The following is an 8,628-nucleotide window of genomic DNA, read 5'->3' on the forward strand; positions in this document are numbered from 1 at the left end:
ATGAGTGTAATTTTAAAAAAATCTTCTTCTTTACTCCTGGACATCAAGAAGCCAAGCTGTGGGCATAATTATAATGAGAGTTGAGCCTTTTACCAAAATTGTGAAATTCATGGCCCCTGGGGCAGGGGTTCTTGTGTTAGGGTGGGGCTCTATTGGTCATATAGTGAAAATGTAGAAATTCTTTGAAAATCTTCTCTGTCTCTGGGTATTAAGTAGACAAACTAATAGCATGGTAATGATGAGCAAGGATGCCTCTTTATACCCCCCGCAACAAGTTGTGGGGGGGGGGGTATACTGGAATCGGGTTGTCCGTCCGTCCGTCTATAGACGCAATGGTTTCCGGGCTCTAAAGCATTATCATTTCCACCTACCGTCACCATATCATATATATGGACTACCCATGGGATGAAGATGTTCCCTATTGATTTTGGGTTCAAAAGGTCAAAGGTCAAGCACACTGGACATCGAAGTAGCAATATGGTTTCCGGGCTCTAAAGCGTTATCCTTTCCACCTACAGTCACCATATCATACATATGGACTACCCATAGGATGAAGATGTTCCCTATCGATTTTGGGGTCAAAAGGTCAAAGGTCAAGCGCACTGGACATTGAAGTAGCAATATGGTTTCCGGGCTCTAAAGCGTTATCCTTTCCACCTACAGTCACCATATCATATATATGGACTACTCATGGGATGAAGATGATCCCTATCGATTTTGGGGTCAAAAGGTCAAAGGTCAAGCGCACTGGACATTGAAGTAGCAATATGGTTTCCGGGCTCTAAAACGTTATCCTTTCCACCTACAGTCACCATATCATACATATGGACTACCCATGGGATGAAAATGTTCCCTATCGATTTTGGGGTCAAAAGGTCAAAGGTCACGCGCACTGGACATTGAAGTAGCAATATGGTTTCCGGGCTCTAAAGCGTTAACCTTTCCACCTACAGTCACCATATCATACATATGGACTACCCATGGGATGAAGATGTTCCCTATCGAATTTGGGGTCAAAAGGTCAAAGGTCATGCGCGCTGGACATCGAAGTAGCAACACTCAGAAAAGAGGTAGTTTATACCTATTACCAACACCCTTTGGGAGATTGGGGTAAGCGGGGGGGTATTCTTAGTGGGCATTGCTCACAGTACCTCTTGTTAAAAATTATGAAATTCATGGCACCTGGATCAGGGGTTCTGGTGCTAGGGTGGGGCTCTATAAGTCATATAGTGAAAATGCATTATTTCTTTGAAAATCTTCTTCTCTGTCCTTGGGTATTAAGTAGACAAACCAATAGCATGGTTATGATGAGCAAGGATGCCTCTTTCAAAATGTGAAATTCATGGCCCCTGGGTCAGGGGTTCTGGTATTAGGGTGGGGCCCTATTGATCATATAGTGAAAATGCATTTTATTTCTTTGAAAATCTTCTCCTCTGCTGCTGGGTATTAAGTAGACAAACTAATAGTATGATAATGATGATCAAGGATGCTTCTTTCAAAACTGAAATTTATGGCCCCTGGGTCAGGGGTTCTGGTGCAAAGGCGGGGCTGACCACATAGCTATTCAATGTTTCTTCCATCCAAAAGTAAAATTCTTATATTTAAACACAAACCTAATTCAAACATTGGAAGGTTGTTACATAATACTCAGGTGACCTATAAGGCCCCTGGGCCTCTTGTTTGTTATAGGGTCGAAAAGATACATATCAAGTGTATATATCAGCTCTTGCGTGGGCGCCAATGAAACAGGGTTGGTTAATACTGATTGTCACAAGCAAAACACCAAACTCCTGGCTTAGGTTCATCCATTTATTTATCGATGCAAGGAAGTACATTGTCTGAGTTCAAAAGGCAAAGAATTCCAGAGACTCGATGCAGCCTTGTCCAAACGTCGATCCCCATATGTTTTCGTACGCGTCCGAGGTACCTGGAGAAGATGTAGAGATGAATTGTGCTCCTTTGTTAGCTGACCTGTTTTATATTCTTATGAGGCAGAATTGGTGTCTTTTATCTCGAGTTCATTGGGATATATGGAATCAACATATGATTGAAAATGAGTATGTTAATTCATAAAATGTTATCGATAGATCTAGATGTCGAGTTGAAGGCCAGAGCAAAAACATTTTTCTTCTCGTGTAGAACCTTCTAAATAAACTCTTCAAAAGAATACAAAAACAGATCAGCTAACAAAGGAGTATGATTCGTGTCCATAGGAATTGAGGACCTGAACACCAACGTCTACGTTAATATTGTCAGTGCGAAACTCTAGTATCTTTTTAATGTCAACTTCAGAGTATTTCTGCGTAGAATTAGAAAAGTGTTGAACAACGTCATTATTAGGATGACTGATCACAAGATATGAATAAATCCGTGTTCTATTTCTATTGACGAAGTCGCTGTCTTTTTATGTCAGCAAGCCAGGCTTTTAATTTACCATACGGAAAGGCCATATAATGTGCACAAAACTCATAATTTTGATGTTAATTTGAAAAAAAGTTTTCCAATTCCAAATTTACTTTAATTCCAATTACATTTGTCAGTTACCCCATCCAAGGCACATATAAGGACTTGGTAGAACACATACTAAATCAAGCAATGGATCTCTGTAAGGATTTCTGTGAAGTTTTTTAATCCTGTATAGGTACGGTACCGATCCTGAAGCATACCGCTACACTATATAAACCGTTCCCGATAAGAACCGTTCCGTTCTAGTTTCTTCAAACTGGCAACAATAGGGGATCAAAGTTTTACATGGGATTGTGTAGGAAAACTCTTTTTCTCAACAACAGCAGGGCCATTATCAGTCATACAAACATCAACAAGTAGTGCATATTCAAATTTGTTCAAATCATAATCCCTGGGGTTAGGGTGGGACCATAATAGGGGATCAAAGTTTTACATGGGTATCTAAAGAAAACCTATCTCGATATAGGGCGGGTGTGACCGGTCGACAGGGGATGCTTACTCCTCCTAGATATGATCCAACGGTCCTCTGGTATGTCCAGGGATAAAAGTGGACAATAGCATTACACAAAATATGAGTGGGGTTTTTTCGGGGGGGGGGGGGGGGGGGTGTTACACCTAAAGTTATGTGCTGTAAAAGAATCTTGTTAACGTAGTTCCACACTCCTGTGACGTCATAAGATTTTGCAAAGTCAATGATTTAATGACTGGAACATAAATTTTGTTGGAGTCTTTTTCAATAGTGATTGTAAACAATCTTGTTAGCCATAAAATATTTCAAAAGTTTTAGTTATATTTGATATGTTTCAAACTATTGAATCCAAGGACAATAATTCTGTTTTCATTAAATTATTTTTCAAGTCCATAATGCGATATATTTCCTTTATTTTTCACAAACATTTTACAAAGGTGATAAGGAATCATTTATCTGTGTCTTTTCATGAAATTACATAAAATTTTAATCCATGAGTGAATTGAATAGCTCAACTGTATGGTGCCAATCTTCGTTTTTTTATGGGGGTATACATACTCTGGAACTATAGATTTGAAATTATTAAGGAAAGGTATGGATTTTTTTCATAAATAACTATAACAGATGCACATCTACTAAAATAAACAGAAACAATAATATGTAAACCATGCTATAAGGAAAATGTGTCCACATTTGTTTGTGTTTTAACATTTTGGAGAATAACGCTAATTAAATAATTTTGCACATATTATTTTAAAACTTGATGAACATATTGAAAATGACATGTGTTTTAGTTATTGACATGTTTCCTGACAAATAAATGCAATTTAAAAATATTTTGTTGTTTTTATTTTAAAATTACAACAAAAAACTCTTCCCAATGAATTTCATAAAAATCTACATAGGGGTACATGACTTCAGTAGTGTCTGTAAAGAAAATTGATATGGAAATCCTTAACAGTTTTGCCATTTTTCATTACTCAGAATGTTAATTTATTGATTCCAAACAAAAAAAATGCTACCTAAACCCCAACAATCCAGGACTAAGGACCCACCTTAAATGCGTTAAACAGGATCAGTAATGTGGTCTGCAAATCCTGTTCAGCAGAGAAGCTTTTGTCACATCATGTTCTGTCTTTTTTTTTTAAACATACAGTATCTGTACCATTTCTATTTATCCTGTACCTTTCTCGTGGTTTCCGTCATAAGTTTTAAGTTATATACCCTTTACTTATTGCATTGCCTTTTACCCAACACCTTCACAATGGGTTAACTTTTGTTTGCTGTCTATTTTTTGTGAATGTCCTGAGAGGTGGCTCTGGTTCGTGCCACTTTCTTTTAAACTGAACTGAAGAAAATCAAACGGGCCATCAATACAAAGCAATCTTAAAACAACAACTCAACATTGAAACAGGGGGAAAAAATTGTCACAACTTAATGATAAGTAATTAGACAGCGGAGAACAAATCATGGAACAAGATGGTTTGAATACACTAACCAAGCAGTATAAACCACGCGTGAAACACAGAATGCGGTCTCGCGAGAGCAAAACAGATGGCGGATAATAACATTTTATTAAGTGTGAATTTACATGTTAAGTGTACGGGCGTGCTCGCGTGAAGAGGATCGAAAAAGCGCGAAATATTCTGTACAAAACTCGACATAAAAGACGCAACAAAGTGTTTCATATCTGCTTCATATCTATGCCCCCCTTCAAAGAAGAGGGGCATATTGGTTTGCACCGGTCGCTCGGTCGGTAGACCACATGTTGTCCGCTCAATATCTTGAGAACCATTCACTTGATCGTAATGATATTTCATATGTGGGTTGGTTATGAAAAGAAAAGGACCCCTATTGTTTGTCAGGTCAAAAGGTTAAAGTTCAAGGGTCAACTGACTCTGGACATAGGAATATACTGTCCGCTCAATATCTTGAGAACCCTTTGCTTAACAGACATCAAACTTGGTACATCTTAAGGAGTAGATAACCCCTATTGATTTTGAGGTCACATGGTCAAAGGTCAAGGGTCAAACTGGACATAGGAATATATTGACCACTCAATGTCTCGAGAATACTTTGCTTGACATACATTAAACTTGGTACACGGGTATCTTTAGAAGAAGATGACCACTATTGATTTTGAGGTCACATGGTCAAAGGTCAAGGGTCAAACTGGACATAGGAATATGTCTGTTCAATATCTTGAGAACCCTTTGTTTGACAGCCATCAAACTTGGTATACTGGTACATCATCAAGAGAAGATGACAGATATTGATTTTGAGGTCACGTAGTCAAAGGTCAAGGGTCAAACTGGACATTGGAATATACTGTCTGCTCAATATCTTGAGAACCCTTTTGCTTGACAGACATCAAACTTAGTACACTGGTACATCTTCAAGAGAAGATTACCCCTAGTGAATTTGAGGTCACATGGTCAAAGGTCAAGGGTCAAACTGGACATAGGAGTATAGTATCTGTTCAATATCTTGAGAACCCTTTGCTTGACAGACATCAAACTTGGTACACTTGTACATCATCAGGAGAAGATGACACCTATCGATTTTGAGGTCACGTAGTCAAAGGTCAAGGGCGAAGTGGACATTGGAATATACTGTCTGTTCAATATCTTGAGAACCCTTTTCTTGACAGACATCAAACTTGGTACACTGGTACATCTTCAGGAGAAGATGACTCCTATTGATTTTGAGGTCACATGGTCAATCCACTCTTGACATAGGAATATATTGTCTGCTCAATATTTTGAATTGATGATACTATCAATTAAATGATGTGTGTGTATAACCCTTTTCAATTTTGCACCATGGGGGCATATGTGTTTTACAAACATCTCTTGTTAGATATTTTATTGAACATAGATGTTAACTGAAACCTGACAAATTAACTTTATGAAAAGTGAAGATAACGAACTGCAATCAATCTCCCATAAGCAATACAAAATAGAGAGTTGGACAAACACGGACCCCTGGATATACCAGAGGTGGGTTCAGGTGCCTAGGAGGAGTAAGCATCCCCTGTCGACCGGTCACACCCGCCGAGAGCCCTATATCCTGATCAGGTAAACAGAGTTAGCTGACTTTAAACCCATTAAATCTCCTTGTTATAATTACACTGCATGCTTTTTTATCTGGTCTACACTCCGTTGTCTAGTTTCAATGCCCATGCGATATAGAGGCTATTGTTATAAATCTAGAACGAGGTATCGCATGTCTTTTGAGGTTGTTATCCATCTGTGTCGATTTCCGTTATGAGTATTGATGTGAGATTCTCTATAATAATCTCAGATTGAATTATTTTTTATTTATTCATCAACAAATGAGGATAAATCCATTTCGTTTCATTTTAGACATTAATGGACAAACCCCACTCATTTGCGCTTTGCGCTATAAGAGCCAATATCACTCTTTATACAACACTTGTAATGATGTAAGAATATAGGACCTGCTATACATATAGAACTGAAATATAGTTTCGATCAACACGTGCGATTTAATTCAAAAACCGTGTTTGTACGTCAACCCTTACCAATATGTAAAAATTCTAGTTTATATGTAAAACTACTGAGGTAAGGAAATGTCGTTGTATAAATGTACGGCTAATATATGCAAAATAAAAAAGTGCATTGAAAAACCAATTACTTTTCAAACATTTTGAAGATCAATAGTAATGAAAATGTAAATCAGAGAAACTTGAATGCGAAAAGAAAAAAATACAGTTTGAAAATTGCACATTTTTATTTTATTGATGTATGTTGTCAATAAAATCTTTAGGATTGATAGCATAAAGGTAGGTAGGGTCGGGAAACTGTATATACACATAGTTTTACATTGGCATGTTACGTTTCACTCGCGGATGAGTATACCGTATTTGTTGGTTGAGAAATATTATAATTTAGTTTTAAACATAATGATGTGGTGCAAACTTTAAATTTAATTCATAGATCTAAATTTCTTAACACCTCATCAATAACTGCCGACGTCTCAATATGAGTGAAAAATTCTCGACGAGAGGTAAAACGAATAAACAACCAGATTAATCAGTGCACCCTGACAGCTGATCAATATGTACAAATCAATCAGTGCACCCTGACAGCTGATCAATATGTACAAATCAATAAGTGCTCTCTGACAGCTGATCAATATGTACAAACCAATTATTCACAGTGGTACCCAGATCATATCCGAAAGACCCGATACTCCTACTACTAAATGCCGGTCACAAAGCGAACGCTCTGGGTACCACTGAGTCATCAGTTCCGTGATACGTGCCCACACATAATATCATAAAACCCATGTGGCCCTGTGTTTTTCGATTTGTTAATTACTAATGAGAGAAATTAAATAACAAGAGTTAATTATAAAACACGGGTCCCGGGCAACAAGAAATCCATCTGTTTGAACATCGTCTTATCCGAAAGCTGTTCCAGTCGATCACTTTGAAATCTTCACGGAATCCTTGTATTCTATATATAGCTTGTGATGAATGTTCCATTGGTCAGTGATAGCGATTACAAAGTTTTCATACAGTAACTAGAAAACTGACACGGTCAGTAGGGGCGCCGCTGAGGGTTATCAGAGGTACGGTCAGCAGGGGCGCCGCTGAGGGTTATCAGAGGTAAGTGACACGGTCAGCAGGGGCGCCGCTGAGGGTTATTTGAGGTAAGTGACAAATTTCAGTAGACAATCAGTAAGAAACCTAATAAGTAGTAGTGGAATAATCATAACGATAACTTAGTATTAATTCATTCCAGGTGCTCTCTGAGCTGTCTGATCATCACCGACTGATCAAGTCTATCCACTCACACACCCCTTGTTTTTTTACATACCTGAAATCACAATCGTGTCCTCCCTGGCATAGATATCTGTCCGTCCCAGGGGAACATCGATACCAACAAGCGTAATCCCTACCTCATGTTTCATAGAAGGCTTAATGATATGAAACTAAGTAGGATTTATGTAATCTGCAAATGTATCATAATGATAGTTATAGGACTGACGTTATAGGATTGACGATATACATTACTTTGTTCATCAAGGTATCAAACAAATCATAAGATTTTTATGGAATTCCAAAAGTCTGTCATTCTGGAATGGTTATTCTTTTATTATAATTTTTTTTATTTGGTTTATGTCATAATGAGCAATTATACTTTAGATAGTGAGGATTAGATATAAAGGGCATGGCAAAATTCGAGTCTATTTATTCATCCAATAACGTCTGACGTCGATCTGACTAATTTGGACCTGTTCTAGAATCAAAATCCTGGAATTGCAAAATTCACAGTTTCTGCTTTTCCTACCGGTAAATATGCATTTAGTTTTTATACTTTTATACATCTGCAAGCTAAAAGAAGTCTTTCAAATGATAAAGACAATAATCACTGTGATATTTTTGGCCCCACCCTGGAACCAATATCCTTACTCACTGGGATCATGAAGGCCGTAAGCGCCGAGCATAGGCCTAAAATTTGCAGCCCTTCACCGACAATGTTGACGTCTCCATATGAATGAAAAATTCTCGAGTGGGACGTTAAACAATATATAACCAAGAACATGAATATTTATTTAGTTTTAATTTAGTATCAATAGAATAAAATAAGATATAATTTAGATACTTTACACATAAACACTATATGCCAAGTTTGACCCCCGCCCTTGAGTCAGAACCTCTACTC

The sequence above is a fragment of the Ostrea edulis genome, chromosome 8 (genome assembly GCF_947568905.1).
Source record: "Ostrea edulis chromosome 8, xbOstEdul1.1, whole genome shotgun sequence".
Taxonomy (NCBI): domain Eukaryota; kingdom Metazoa; phylum Mollusca; class Bivalvia; order Ostreida; family Ostreidae; genus Ostrea; species Ostrea edulis.